Here is a 16424-nt window from a genome sequence, read left to right on the forward strand (position 1 = left end):
GAAGAAATACAAATCATTTATGTCCAAATGTGAAACATTGAAATTTTAGGAAATAACAAAAATAGGTTAGTTATAGTAGTAGCAGTAGGAGTTGAGAAACTTGATTTTACAGACTTCTTGTAAATTTCTTTTCTTCAGAAATTAGCCAGGGCTGAATTATGTTGCTTGCAAATAACTACAATTTGTAACAGTAATTCCATTTCTAAACATTTGCCCTATTATGGCACGTTGGCAAAAAATAGGATAAGGATTATAATAGTTTGTAATAACAAAAGACAGAAAAAAATCCTACATGTTAAAATAATAGGAAACTATTGTTATAGACCAGGGGTGGGCAAACTTTTTGACTCGAGGGCCACAATGGGTTCTTAAACTGGACCAGAGGGCCGGAACAAAAGCATGGATGGAGTGTTTGTGTGAACTAATATAAATTCAAAGTAAACATCATTACATATAAGGGTACGGTCTTTTTTTTTTTTTTTTTTTTAGTTTTATTCATTTCAAACGGACCGGATCCGGCCCCCGGGCCGGAGTTTGCCCACGGCTGTTACAGACACTTAAATTGGATAACTATATAAATGAAAAAAGTGAGTTAGAACTGTATATGCTGATATGGAATAAAAAAGAATGTAGAACAATGGTGTATATGGTATATTTCTACCTATGTAATTTAAAACAGATCAGCTGTATATCTGCATATGAACAAAAAAATTATAATAATGAGTGCCTTTGTAGGAGAAACTTTCTCATTTTTTATGTTATTTAAAAAAATGTTTTTAAACAGAGCTCTTGCCCCACTGGTGTGGCACAGTATTTAAGCATCAACACAGGAATCAAGAGGTCATTGATTTGAGTCCCAGTCAGGGCACATGCCCAGTCTGCGGGCTTGATCCCTAGTAGGGAGGTGCAGAGGCAGTCTATGGATCTCATTGATGTTTTTCTCTCTTTATTCCTCTCCCTTCCTCTCTCTCTAAAAAAAACAAAAACAAAAAGCAAAAAACCTCAAACAGTGCTCTTGATTACTTTAATAAAAAAGGCTAATTATAAATAAATCTATTAAAGGGTACAAGATTTGTCCTGACCAGTTTTTCTCAGTGGTTAGAGCATTGACCTAAGTGTCACAGGTTCAATTCCCTGACAAGGGCACATACCATGGTTGCAGATTCCACAGTCCTGGTAGTAGCATGCAGGTGGCAACCAATTGATGTGTCTTTCTCACCTCCATGTTTCTCTCTCTCCCCATCCTCCCTCTCTTCCATTTTCTGTAGAAATCAATGGGAAAAATGTGCTCGGTGAGGATTATAAATAAATAAATAGGATTGAAAGTGGAATGCAGAGATGAATTAATGAAATAGAACAGAGAAAACCATTATCTAACATAAAAAGGTAGCATTTCAAGTGTAGGAAACAAATTGTAAATAAATCATTAATTCTGGGATAACAGATTTATTATTGAAAAACAAGACCAATTAATTTCCAGGAAAGTTAGAGATTTAAATGTAAATTTTAAAAGAGCAAAGAACAAGCAAACACAACCAACAAAAGTAAATACACATTAATGTATTTATAATATTAGAATAGGAGAAGGCCCTTCTCAGCATGAGAGGAAGCACCCACAAAGGAAGAGTAATATATTTACCTCATAAAAATTTTAAAAATTGTATATGGCAAAAAGTAACATAATACTAAATGATAAAAAAATAACCTGGAAAAATATTTCATATATATGTGTATATACATATGTATGTTATATTTTAGAGCATTTTAAGTCATTGTGAAAGGCACCAATATTACAATATTTTTAAAGGAGCAAATTATATAATTTGCAAAAAATGAGGAAATACACTGCTACAACCTTTCTTGAGGGAAATTTGACAATATGCACTAAAAAATGATTTTCATTTGATCTCAAAAATCTTTCCCCTAATCATTACCCTAAGGAAATAAACAAGTTATCCAAAGATATATTCAAAGATGTACTCAAAAATTTACAAACCAACAACAAAACAAAAAAACTGTCCATTGCCATTTATATGATGAAAAACAACGTAACTATCCATCAGAGAACTGGTACACTAAGTTTTATGCAAAAGAATTCTATGTAGCCCATAAAATAGATGTTGCAAAAGAATACTGAATAACATCAGGCATATTTGATATCTATAATAATAAAAGTATAATATGCAAATCGACCAAACGACTGAACAGCAGAACGACTGTCTGAACAACCTTCTGGATTACCATGCTATGATACCCACTGGCGCCAGGACAGCCAAGGCGGGTGCAATGCAATTGGTCAGAGGCCCGGCCATCGCCCCATGATCGCCCTGCAGAGGGAGGCCCAGGCCATCAGCTCACAGATCAATGGGGGGGCTCCACAATAGCCCCAAAGAGGAGGCCAAGGCCACCAACCGGAGGGCTGTGGTGGGTGGGGCCTACCTCTTTGGGGCGATTGATCGCGAGGCTCCTGGGCTGTGAGAGGGCACAGACTGGGCTGAGGGACACCTCCCACCCCCTCCCTGAGTGCATGAATTTCATGCACCTGGCCTCTAGTATTATAATAAAAAAATTTAAATATAATGGAGAATATGATTCTATTTATTTAAATATACATCTCATAAGTAAATATATATAAATAAAAGTCTTAAAGCTATATAACAAAATGTTTGACAGCAATTAGCGTAAGTAGTATGTGATTTAAAATTGTTTAAATTTATAGTTACTAATTTTCTACAGTAACTATGTTTTATTTTATTAAGAAAATATAGAGTATGCCGAAACCGGTTTGGCTCAGTGGATAGAGCGTCAGCCTGCGGACTGAAGGGTCCCAGGTTCGATTCCGGTCAAGGGCATGTACCTGGGTTGCGGGCACATCCCCAGTGGGAGATGTGCAGGAGGCAGCTGATCGATGTTTCTCTCTCATCGATGTTTCTAACTCTCTATCTCTCTCCCTCCCTCTCTGTAAAAAATCAATAAAATGTATTAAAAAAAAAAAAAAAAAAAAGAAAATATAGAGTATAGGTAGAGAAGTTATTCCTTCTGAGTCTAGCATGATAAAAAAAACCACAAGTTAAGATATAGATAAGGTAGGAAAAGTAGTGCAACAAGAAATCATATATGTCCAACCAATGAGGGAAGGCAGGGGGTGAGGGGGTAAGATCAACCAAAGGACTTGTATACATGCATATGAGCATAACCAATGGACACAGACGGGGGGTGGGGGCTGGGAGTGGGGTGGGGAGGTGGTGAGGGCATGTGCTGGAGGGTGGGGACGGCCAGGGAGAGGTCAATGAGGGAAAAAGGAAACTTATGTAATACTTTAAACAATAAAGAATTTAAATTAAGAAAAAAAATCATATATGACAGTTTCTATTCTCTTAGTATATCAGAAGAATATCTAAAAAGAGTACAGAAGACAGGAGTGGGAATTGCAGAATTTCAGCAAAGTGACAAAACTTTAAAACAGCTTTTTTAGGGAAGGAGAATGTGATCATTTCGTGAGATGGTACGTAGGTAGTAGCAGTGTTATCTGGAGAAAGAGAGATTGTAGTTTAAATTGGAAGGAAAAAAACTGGGGTAGACAGGAAGTGGATACGACGGACAGAAAGGGGAATAGATAGAATTTAAAGGGGAGAGGAAAAGAAAGAAGGAAGAGAAGAGAGAGCAAAGAGGAGATACATGATAAAGAAAATGGACCGAGAGGAAATAAATTGGGTAGTATAAAAGAGGAAGTGGGAGTAAAGGCATAGGAAAGAAGAAAAAGAAGACTGGGGAAGAAGAAAGCAGAGTGCTCTAAGAAAATATTGAGAATATGAAAGTTCATTACCAAAAAAAAAAAAAGGGTTACCTAGAGACTGCAAATATTATGGTTAGCTAGAAATTAGTGACTGCATTTGAGGTGGTTGTACAGTGAGTAGAAATATATTATCCTTTATACCATGAGGGTTCTAGATATAACTTTGTTACTGGCACATGTAGGGTCCACAAGATGTGATGTAATATCCCGATACTAAAATATACCCTTCATATGTGTGTGGATTTATTTCATATATGTGTGTATTATAAAAGATAACATTTACTTATATTTCTTAAATAATCTAAGAATTCTTCCCGGTTTTAAAACTTAATAAAATATAGAAACACCAAGAAAAAAGGACAAGAGTGTAAAATTACAAGAAAGTTAAGCTTCAAGCTGAAATAGAAAAAAGAACGGCACTTGTGATAAAAAGACTTCTGGAGAGCTGAGAAAAGACAGGGCAAATATTATCATGCTAAATTACTCAAGACAAAAAAAGAGCTAACTAGGCAGAATATTATGGAATTCCCTTTCAGAATCAGTTTTAACAGACCACATAATATATGTTTCATTACTAAATAAGCTGCACTTTCTTTTCTAATCTCAGACAGTAAAACTGAAGGCTCTGACCAAATGAGGAAGAAAAATCTATGACCCTCAGGGGAGCTGCTCTTGTTTAACCTGTTAAAGTACACAGGACAAAGGCCCTCTATCATTAAAATAACACCATCAGAACAAAGAACACACTTGGAGCTCTCCCTGGTGCTGCAATTGGCTCCAGCTGTTAAAGACTAGTTTTTCTAATTATGAATCCAAGTTTACTAATTCTTTGCTCACCACTCTGCCTAAATTCGCATTAGCCTTATTTCAGCAAACTACACACTAACCCGTGCCTCAGTATGTATATTCTCTCAAACTTTATTAGGAAATGCGTAAAATATAGAGATAGAGCAATGGGTCTATAAAGACATTTTCTTTGTATTTTCCAATAATTTAAAAAAGTAATTAATAGCCAAAAAATAAAATCATAGTACCAAAGAATCCAAAAAAAAAGTGTATTTGCATACACACACACACACACATGAGATGCACTAGGTTAATTATATTCTATATGGTCAGCTAAATATCTCTAGCAAGTAATCTTCCTAGAAAAAATATTGACTATTGAGCTTACTTCATTTTACTGCTCTATCAACTCTTATAAAATACTAGAGGCTCGGTGTATAAAAATTTGTGCACTCGGGGGGGGGGAGGGGGGTCCCTCAGCCCGGCCTGTGCCCTCTCACAGTCTGGGACCCATCGGGAGATAACGACCTGCTGGCTTAGGCCTGCTCCCGGGTGGCAGAGGGCAGGCCCAATCCCTAGGTGCAGCCTCTGGTTGGGCTCAGAGCAGGGCCGATTGGGGAGTTGGGGCGCCGCCCTCTGTCATGCACAGAGCAGGGCCCGTGGGAGGGGGGGAGCTCCCCCCTATCAGGCACAGAGCAGGGTTGCTCAGGGGGTTGGGGCCCCGCCCCCTGTCACACACAGAGCCGCAGGGCCATCAGGGGGTTTGGGCGCTGCCCCCTGTCACGCTGATCCCGGTGCTGGGAGGCATATTACCCTTTTACTATATAGGGTAGAGGCCTGGTGCATGGGTGGGGCCGGCTGGTTTGCCCTGAAGGATGTCCTGGATCAGGGTGGGGGTCCCCACTGGGGTGCCTGGCCAGTCTGGGTGAGGGGCTGAGGGCTGTTTTCAGGCTGGGGGTGACTGAACTCCCAAATGCTCCTTTTTTTGTTTTTTCTTTTTTTTAAATTCTGGGCCAGCTTTAGCTTGAGGCTGGGCTCCAGCTCTTAGGCCTCTGCGCGGCTGAAAGTAGGTTTCTGGCCTTTGCTTACAATGTTGCGAATCTGCTGGCTGAAGTCCGGCAGTATTTGTTACAATGTTTCTTAAACTGCCCGCTCAGAGGCCTGCAGCCACAGGCGGCGAACATTGGTTTCCTCCAACGATCCTCCGTCACTGAGGCAAGCAAGCCTCATGTTAGTTTCAAGCTGCCTGGCTGCCGGCCGCCATCTTGGCTGACAGTTAATTTGCATATCTCGCTGATTAGCCAATGAAAAGGGTAGCGGTCGTAGGCCAATTACCATGTTTCTCTTTTATTAGTGTAGATGTTAATCTTTAGATGTTTTTCTCCCTTTCTGATCTATAATAGACAATTATTCCACTGCCTAAATAGTATACATTTTATTGTATACTTACACATCTTGAAAAAGTCATATTAACAATCCTTCCAGAATCTAAGCACCTACCATGAACTAAGGAGGATAACCAAAATTCCCTAAGTCACAATGTGGAAATCACCAAGAGTAAATGTTTTGAATTTAGAAAATGGCTACTACTTATTTAGGGGGAGAGGAAGATAGAAGGTACTTTTCCATTGCACTTCAGAGTGTGCAACAAAAGGAAAACCCACAAAGAATCAAGATAATGCAAAACTTCGTTTGAATAACTTGGGCATTCCAAAAGATACCATGATTTTAATAGAGTTTACAGTAAAAACCATATTAAATTAAGCCATTAGTAAAATCATTAAGTTTGCAATGGAAACAAATATGAATAGGTTTAGGGAGGATTGTTTAAGTATAACAGAAAAAAAGAATTCTCATCAAATGTATCATTTTAGTTCAAATGGCCTACTAAGTGATGATTTAATTTTCCTCGGAACTGGTTGGTCCTTTGAAAAAGAGGTGATTCCTCTCATAAAGAGTTTAATCTGAGAAGTTCATCCATACAGTCAATTGTTGAAAATCTATTTGTCTAAAAATATTTACAATAAATACTATACTTCTTATACTATCTAGTGATCTAAAAATTATGTCAGAATAGTTTTGGAAATTTTTGACCATGTTTCTTATTTTTATTTGTTCCTGTTAAGACAGAGGGAAGAAGACATAACATAAGATAACAAAACTCTTTCTTGCCTGAAAGGATGGACAAGTAAAAGGATACTGCTGGAGAATCCTGTCCATTTCTCCTATCCCAATACCATCTTCTTTGTGGCCTAAGGTATCTTTCCAAATACTTAAGAGCTCTAAGTCTGAATACGTAATAGCTCTTAGAGCAGTCTGAACACTACTGCTTTAAGAATAAAATATTTAGGCTGATTATTGACATAACATCTACACACACACACACACACACACACACACACACACAGAATATGCTAATTAGCCAAGCATCACAACCACTCAGGAGGAGGCTGCATCACGACTGCTCAGGAAGAGGAGCTTGCGCGCACGCAGATGGGCGGGAGGGGACCCCATGCTACCCCCACCCCAGTGGCCACGAGGAGGCTGGGGCTGGGGGCGGGCCAGAGCAGAGACACAACACACAGGCTGGGGCTGGGGGCTGGGGGCGGGCCAGAGCATAGACCAACACACAGGAGCGCCTGTCCCCACCCCAGCAGACACAACATGACGGCCAGGGGAGTGCTCAGAGCAGCCGCCCTGCAGCTCCAAGCACGCCCCCACCCCAGCGGACACAACACTTTGGCAGGCCAGCACTATGCGGGTCAAGCGTGGGTCCCGGCCCCCCACAGGGTGCCTTCTCACAAGGTGGGAGGCAGGGCACCTTTTCGCGTGGCTGAACCTCTAGTTGTTTAATAAATCAGAACAAATTAGAATCAAAGATGACTAAGCATGTAATGTTGAAAAGCAAAACACAAAAAAACCAAAAAAAGTCCATCCTTAACCTTTCTAAATCTAAGAATTAAAATTCTGTTAAATGGTAAAAAGCTATTGTAAGAAAGTTGCTGATCTAATTCAGTGATTCTCAACTGAAGGCAGTACTATTCCAGGGATAGTTTTGAGAAGTGTGGAGCCATTTTTGCTTGTCACAATGACTAAAAGAGCCCTACTGCTAATCAGGAGGCAGGAGCCAGGGATGCTAAACATGCTACAATGCACAGATAAAGATTTGTACTATCTCAAATGCCAACAGTATTTCACTGAGAAACAATGATCTCATCTATATATATATATAAAGAGCCAGAGTCCATAACAACCGAAGGCTCGACCTAACACTGGAAGTCAGTGCTGGTTTGCCATGGTGGTGCAGCACTGACTGCAGCTGGTGCCAGGGCAGCAACCCAGCCAGCACTGACTGTGGAGAGGGCTGCGGATTAGGCCTGGAGAGAGGCCTGGAGAGAGAGAGGCAGGGTCTGATTTGCAGCCTCAGTGGCAGCTGTTGATCAGGCGTTGCCTCTCTCTTTCTCTCCGGGCTTCACCAGCAGCCTCAACTCTGTTTCTCTCCAGGCCTCCATGGGGCTGCTGATCAGCTCTGCCTCTTTGATCAGGCCCAGAGATAGGCCCTGAGACACTGACTGGCATAGAAACCGACCAATCAGAACCAAATCTGGGTGAAGTGCCAGGAGCCAATGGCTGCCTCGGAGGAGGAGCTTTTGATGCTGACTGGCATAGAAACCAACCAATCAGAACCTAATCTGGGTGAACTGAGAGGCAGAACCTATGGTGGGAGCTGAAGGGCAACAGCTGTTCGGGGTAAGATGTAAGAAAGCAGTTCAATTTTTTAATGACCGCTTTGGCAGTATAGTGCATATGGCTGGCTATCAGTGTTTTTGTCTGCCAAGAGCATCTGCTCCTGCTGAAAAAGGCATTCCCCCTCCATTTAAGCAATCCTATCTTTTTTAATCTATCTATACTAATAAAAGGGTAACATGCTAATTAGACCAGGTCAACCAGCCATCTTCTGGACATCTGACTTTCTTCCTGACAAAGCCATGGTGGTGGGGTACAAGGCAGAGGCAGTTGAAGGCGAGATCAGGCCAGCAGGGGAGGGAAGTTGGGGGCGAGATCAGGCCGGCAGGGGGTTAGGGGCAATCAGGCCAGTGGCGGGGGGGAAGTTAGGGGCAAGATCAGGCCGGCAGGGGAGGGCAATTGGGGGCAAGATCAGGCCAGCAGGAAAGGGCCATTGGGGGCGAGATCAGGCCAGCAGGGGAGGGCAGTTGGGGGCAACCAGGCTGGCAGGTGAGGGCAATTGGGGGCGAGATCAAGTCAGCAGGGGAGGGCAGTTAGGGGTGATCACGCAGGCAGAGGCGGTTGGGGGCAAGATCAGGCTGCATTGGAGGGCAGGGGGCAGATCAGGCCGGCAGGGGAGGTCAGTTAGGGGCGATCAGTCAAGCAGGCACCGGCAGCTAGGGGCCATCTGGCAGGCAGGCAGAGAGGTTAGGGGCGATCAGGCAGGCAGGTAGAAGGGTTAGGGGCACTCAGGCAGGCAGGCCAAGGCAGTTAGGGGTAATCAGGCAGGCAGGCAGGTGAGTGGTTAGAAGCCAGCAGTCCCCGATCCCTATGGGATTGGGCCTAAACTGGCAGTCAGACATCCCCAAGTGGTCCCCGATTGGAGAGGATGCAGGCTGGGCTGAGGGAACCCCCCCCTTCCCTGTGCATGAATTTCATGCACCGGGCCACTAGTTCAACTGCAAAGGTAAACATTAAAAATTTCCCATAAATTTCCAATGAACTGGGAAATTCCCAATGAATATTTTAAAATATATTTTATTGATTTTTTTTTTTTACAGAGGAAGGGAGAGGAATAGAGAGTTAGAAACATTGATGAGAGAGAAACATCGATCAGCTGCCTCCTGCCCACCCCCAACTGGGGATGTGCCTGCAACCAAGGTACATGCCCTTGATCGGAATCGAACCTGGGACCCTTCAGTCCGCAGGCTGATGCTCTATCCACTGAGCCAAACCGGTCAGGGCATGAATATTTTACTCATTCTACAAAAGACCTCAAGAGTCCTAAGGCCCTGTCTCCAATGGAAATTAAAGCCCTAGAATAATTGAATTATACCATCTAGAAAATGACAATACATTATTTTATGCAGAGTTTAACAAGAAGCTGCTTCCTACAAGTATCTCTTGCCCAACCCAACCAACCAACAAACAAGATAACAAAACAAAAACCCCCAAACATCCCATAATGAGTGAAGGGAGGAAGAGATGTTTGTAGAAGAAACTTACATATTAAAATATAGTATCAACTTCTGATTACTTCGCTTCAAAGTAGTAAAAAAAAAAATTAAATCCCATTGTTTCCTTACAAGAAAGTATTGAAATGTTAAATCATTAGAAAAAAATGCACTTTGCTAAAATTTGGATTGCCAATCAATTCATAATTTTTCAAAATTATAGTAGGGTTTGGTAAAAGAAACCACTAAAATGAACATATGCTATTTTTACTATTATTGTTCTACACATTAGACTTCTTTAAAGTAAAATAATGAAAGGACACATTAAACTGGAAGTTTCAGGTTATTTTATCAGAAAATGTGTGTGTGTGTGTGTGTGTTTTAATTTTAGAATTTATTAAGAAAGCTGTCAATTTGAACAGGAGGGAAATTCTATTTTTAAAAAATAAGTTCTACAGGAAATAGCCAAAAAGGCACAGCGTGCCTGTTAAGCCCCCCTACATCAAAAAGTGCCTGGAAAGACAACCTGGGAGAGACCTCATACTAACCCAGGAATGCTTTGCACGTCTTCAGAATTCCTGAATTCTAAACTTCATTATATTAAAGGCCAAAAACATTTTTTCAAACCCCGGAGGCTCCTAAAGAGGTGAATTTAGACGGTTTCAGTGTGGAATCTATGGCAACCTCTGTCTCTGCAGGAGAATAGCAGCATCTGCCAGGTGGGGTGTCCACACTCAGGCCATCAATCACAGGAGCCACCCCTGTGAAGGCTGCAACAGTGGACTGGGCTAGAAGGGGCACTGAGCAATGGCAAAAAGGCATGAGTCCCTGTCCAAAGCAATCATCTGAGTTTTAACTCATGTTTTTCTTTGAGGCAAAACTTCAAGGATGATGGATTGAATTTAGAATGAACGTTCTGGAATAAGAATAGATGACACACATCATAGAACTGTTTTCAAGTTCAGTAACTTTAAAAAGTAGGTGGCTTTTATACAAATGTCTCCTAGTAGACCACCCAGCCTCTATAACAGCAGGAAGTTCACCAGGAAGGAAGGGCTGCACAGAAACCTCAGGTGAGACTCTTCACTACAAAGCTGCTCCTCGTTGGGACTGGCTAATAATACTGATCTAGGTCATAAAATTAGTATCTCATGATAAATATTTTTACTGTGAAGACTGCATATTTAAAGACACAATGGCATTTTAAAATCCAGTAAGTCGTGACTTCAGGATGTAAACAAAGCTGCAAACTAGAAGCTTCTCAAAATTCCTCCTTGTCTTCTTTAATTTCACAAATTCTGTCTATAGATTTAAGGATTTCGGCAATAGGTTCAGCGTTTCAGCTCCAGAAACCAGCTGCTTTGTGGGGGCTGTGTGGGTTGTTCATGACCATGTGGGGGTCCTGCAAGGCCATATCCGTGTTCTGCTTGATCATCGTAAGACTGGTGCCCTGACCCGGCTTCCCTCTCGCGCTTGAAGTTGGAAACCTGTGCCTGGAGCAAGTTTTATGTTTTATGACTTGATTTTATGCATGTTTGGTCATCAGTTCCAGGTTCTGCTTCATCTGCTGAATCACAGATTCCACGTCGTGGTAGTCACTGTCCTCCTTGATTTTTTCTTATAATTTTCACTTCAAGCATCCTCATCATTTTGGTTTGCGTCTCAGAGAAGCTCTGAACCTCGGTTAGCTTTCTTAGCTTAAAATTCTCATCTTTCAGTGCTTTGTAACTTATCTGCAGCGTTGGAAGGTGCCTGACCCTGAGATTATCCGAAGGCTGCAAAGTCTATGCTGGGGCTCCCCACTGGAGAGACATAAGAGTCAGAGTCACTCAGCGTCCACGGGGGTAGGAATTCGGCATTCCAGTGAAAAATGGCTGCTGGTATTCCTGGCCGAAGTCCATGGGTTGGGAGGTCGGAAGATGCAGTGTAGTCCCAGCGAGTGCCTCATGGTTTCCTTCGAATGAAGTCTGCTGTGTTGGCTGTCATCTTTCATCAGGCTGAGGTTTTTGGTTTTTGGAAACTCATGGATTTGCCTCTTCGAGATCTCCAAGTTTATCTTTTCCAAAATGTGTCTCCTGGGTCCCTGATGCATCTTGCTTAGTGCACTTCCTCTTTCTGTGCAGACAAAATCCTCTGGAATGACTATGCTGCTGGCCCAGGACAGCCAGGTAATGCCTGGGCAGCATGTAGCCCGCCATCGCAGCAGGCCTGGCGGGGTCCCCTTCCTAGCCCAGCAGCCTGGCTGTGGCCCCAGGCCAAATGCCTTCTACTGCCAGAGATCCCGCTCCCATTACCTGCAGCTGGGCTACCACTCCCAGCCTCTCACTGAGGCTTCTGCGCCAGAAAGTACGTTAATTGAAATATAAATGAAAAAATTTGAAGGGGTGTGTGTGCTTAAAGAAACACCAATCTGAAATTGTATTTTATTTCCAAAAATGGCATAACAGGTCATTTAGATCAATGCTCCCTTCTACTGAGAACCAAGAAATCTGAAAAATAATATATTCATTTTTTAAGTTGCTCAAAGCCATTAAAGAATGAGAATATAGAGAAAACTTATGGGATTAAGAGATAAGATAGAAATCCAGAAAGGGGGAGGAACCAAGATGGCGGCATAGGTTAACGCCGGAGTTTGCTGCTCTGAACAACTACTTCAAAAGTGAAACCAAAAAACGGAAGGGACATCACCCAGAACCACAGGAACGCTGGCTGAGTGGAAGTCCTACAACTAGGAGGAAAGAGAAACGCATACGGACACTCAGAGGAGGCGCAGTGCTGAAGTCAAATTCTGAGGTGCGGAGTGCGCGGAGCGGGCTGGCGGCGGAGGGCGCGGTTGGCGTTTTCAATCGGGAGGGAGTCGCAGACTCTGAGCTCCAGATCCGGGCGAGTCTTTAGGGACCCAGACTCAAACGGGAGAAGCGGGACTGTCTGGCTTCGGTCAGAGCGAGTGCAGCTTTCTCTCTGAGCTTTGCAGCGGGTGCTGGGACTCAGAGAGGCAGAGCCCCTGGGGACAGGACTGAGAGCCGCCATAACTGCTCTCTCCGGCCCACCCTGTTGATCCTGTTCTACCCGCCCCGCCCAAGCCCTGCACACAGGCATTTGCCGGATAGCCTCAGGCAAAGGCTAGATTAGCACCTCCCTAGAGGACAGAAGTTCTCTCACTACTGACACAGCTGATTCTCATAGCCACTTGGCCTAGAGGTCAAACCCTCCCTGGAATTAGCTACAACAATCAAGATTTAACTATAAGACTGCAAACAAAGACCACTAGGAGGTGCACCAAGGAAGCATAACAAAATGCGGAGACAAAGAAACAGGACAAAATTGTCAATGGAAGATATAGAGTTCAGAACCACACTTTTAAGGTCTCTTAAGAACTGTCTAGAAGCCGCCGATAAATGTAGTGAGATCCTCAAGAAATCTAATGAGACCCTCGATCTTATATTGGGGAACCAACTAGAAATTAAGCATACACGGACTGAAATAACGAATATTATACAGACTCCCGACAGCAGACCAGAGGAGCGCAAGAATCAAGTCAATGATTTGAAATGCGAGGAAGCAAAAAACACCCAACCGGAAAAGCAAAATGAAAAAAGAATCCAAAAATGCGAGGATAGTGTAAGGAGCCTCTGGGACAGCTTCAAGCGTACCAACATCAGAATTATAGGGGTGCCAGAAGATGAGAGAGACCAAGATATTGAAAACCTATTTGAAGAAATAATGACAGAAAACTTCCCCCACCTGGTGAAAGAAATGGACTTACAGGTCCAAGAAGCGCGGAGAACCCCAAACAAAAGGAATCCAAAGAGGACCACACCAAGACACATCATCATTAAAATGCCAAGAGCAAAAGATAAAGAGAGAATCTTAAAAACAGCAAGAGAAAGAAACTCAGTTACCTACAAGGGAATACCCATACGACTGTCAGCTGATTTCTCAACAGAAACTTTGCAGGCCAGAAGGGAGTGGCAAGAAATATTCAAAGTGATGAATACCAAGAACCTACAACCAAGATTACTTTATCCAGCAAAGCTATCATTCAGAATTGAAGGTCAGATAAAGAGCTTCACAGATAAGGAAAAGCTAAAGGAGTTCATCACCACCAAACCAGGATTATATGAAATGCTGAAAGGTATCCTTTAAGAAGAGGAAGAGGAAGAAAAAGGTAAAGATACAAATTATGAACAACAAATATGCGTCTATCAACAAGTGAATCTAAGAATCAAGTGAATAAATAATCTGATGAACAGAATGAACTGTTGATTATAATAGAATCAGGGACATAGAAAGGGAATGGACTGACTATTCCTGGGGGGGAAAGGGGTGTGGGAGATGCGGGAAGAGACTGGACAAAAATCGTGCACCTATGGATGAGGACAGTGGGTGGGGAGTGAGGGCGGAGGGTGGGGCGGGAACTGGGAGGAGGGGAGTTATGGGGGGAAAAAAAGAGCAACAAATGTAATAATCTGAACAATAAAGATTTAATTAAAAAAAAAAAAAAAAAAAAAAAAAAAAAAAAAAAAAAAAGAAATCCAGAAAGGGAAATTTAGCATGTGGGTTCATGTTTGCTCTGAGGGAATTGTAGAAAAGTTGGTTTGAGGCTAAAAAGTATGTTTGACAGCTACAAAGCCTAGGGAGAAACAACAAAAACAACCATTTTTTTTAATTTTTAAAAAATATATATTTTATTGATTTTTTACACAGAGGAAGGGAGAGGGATAGAGAGTTAGAAACATCGATGAGAGAGAAACATCGACCAGCTGCCTCCTGCACTCCTCCTACTGGGGATGTGCCCGCAACCAAGGTACATGCTCTTGAACGGAATCGAACCCGGGACCCTTAAGTCCGCAGGCCGAAGCTCTATCCACGGAACCAAACCGGTCAGGGCAAAAAAACAATCATTTTTTATTGTGATCCTGAAAAATTCCACTGTAGTAGTAAGGTGAACAAGAAGTAAAAGAATTGACTGATTTGGAGTCATCTAGGTAGCTCAGAAAATTCTAATCCCTGAAATTGGATTAAAGTGATCCTAGACTGCTAATGCCCCCCTGAGTACTGTCACAAGTAAACTATTCAAAATAAATTCTGAAGAAAAAAATATAACCCCAGGTCTCAAATTAAGTCTGCAAATGGTTTTCAAGTACAGTCCAGTATACAATCAAGAGACAACCAGAAAAATCAGGAAGCAATAGATACAAGAACCAACAGAAACAAAAGACAGTAAAAATACACTCCAAGGAGATCCAGATATTGGGATTACCAAACACAGACAGTATTTTAAGAAATCTATACTTGATTTTTCCCATGTAAAATTACTTAAAACCAAAGATAAAAAAAAATTTAGTAAAGACAGTAAGAAGAAAAACAGGACAGAGTTTCTTAGAAGTAGTAAGATAAGAAAGGCTTTCAAGCATTCATCAGAAACAATGGGAAGTAGAGGTAATAAAATGAAATTTTTCATTGTGCTTTAAGAAAACAGCTGCAAATTTGAAATTTGATAACCAAAAGCTAAATTTAATAATAATTCTATTTATAAATATCCATCAACTCTTGCCAGCCATATTACTTTGAATAGCAGAGATGAATTATATAATAGTATTGTTCACCTATATAAAAATTAGGGGAAAGAGACTTTTGAGATTAAATCCCAAATTTAATCCAAATAAAAATTCCTATATTTTTTTGAACTAAAAGAACATGACACAGTGAATCGATATGACACAAAAACATGTAATCAAAGTTATGGAATGATAAGGAAAAAAAGGTAGAAACAATCATCTTGTTTCCATCTCCTTTGAAATGTTTGTCTTATTGCTTCAAAACAAATATGGTGGTGGTCAGAATAGAGGAAAATGTTAACTCAGCTAAACTGAATTCATCCAGTCAGTAATTTTTCCTGTCTGTATCATTTCCAATAAATTGTACATCTTACTGATAATCTATGAAATTGATTATCAACCTGTGTGCCACAAGAATTTTTAAAACATGCAATACCTGGCTATTTAGTCAGGGGTATTGACCTCTTTTCACCCTTAGATTGTCAAATGTTGTCCAGTATGAATGAATGAAAATTGTATCTTTTTAAAATATTTTTTTGGTGTAATGCAGAATTTTAGTAAATTGTTTAAGTGTGCTATGAGATGAAAAAGGTTGAAAATTGCTTCTCTCTGGTTACAAGGGGGAAGGGCAGTAACATTCTGAACACACAGTTGGTGGTCAATAAATGCTTGCAGAGTACACAAATTGTTTTAAAGTTTATTTTCTAGATTTAAAAATCTCCCATTTCTCTAGGTTTTCTTCATGTAGTTTAATATGCAAACTTTGATCCTTTTTGGATTCATTCGAAACTCCCCTGATAACATTTTTGTTCTCCCCAAATTAGATCATGTATCAGCACTAGGGGATCTAAATTTAAGCTATCACAAACACAAGATAAATGTACTGAGAAATTCTGGTAGTTTTATTCTCCAATAAATACAAATACTATAGATAAATCCATGCATACTTCCATAAACAGAATAGTGTCAATAGTGTAATCCATTGCCTAACAATAATACATACAAGTAGAAACAAGTAGAAATAAGGTATTGCTTTATACTTTCTACTAGAGGCCCAGTGCACAAAAATTTGTGCACTGGGGGGGGGGGGGGGGTCCCTCA

General features: G+C 41.3%; 1 protein-coding gene and 1 pseudogene across 3 annotated transcripts in view; both read right to left on the reverse strand.

Moving 5' to 3' along the window:
• ARID2 (AT-rich interaction domain 2) overlaps positions 1–16424 on the reverse strand; it is a 200395-nt gene that overhangs the window by 108949 nt on the left and 75022 nt on the right. The window lies entirely within an intron of this gene.
• Positions 9524–11960, reverse strand: LOC118651056 (annotated as a pseudogene).

This window comes from Myotis myotis, unplaced genomic scaffold, assembly GCF_014108235.1.
Source record: "Myotis myotis isolate mMyoMyo1 unplaced genomic scaffold, mMyoMyo1.p scaffold_m19_p_3, whole genome shotgun sequence".
NCBI lineage: Eukaryota > Metazoa > Chordata > Mammalia > Chiroptera > Vespertilionidae > Myotis > Myotis myotis.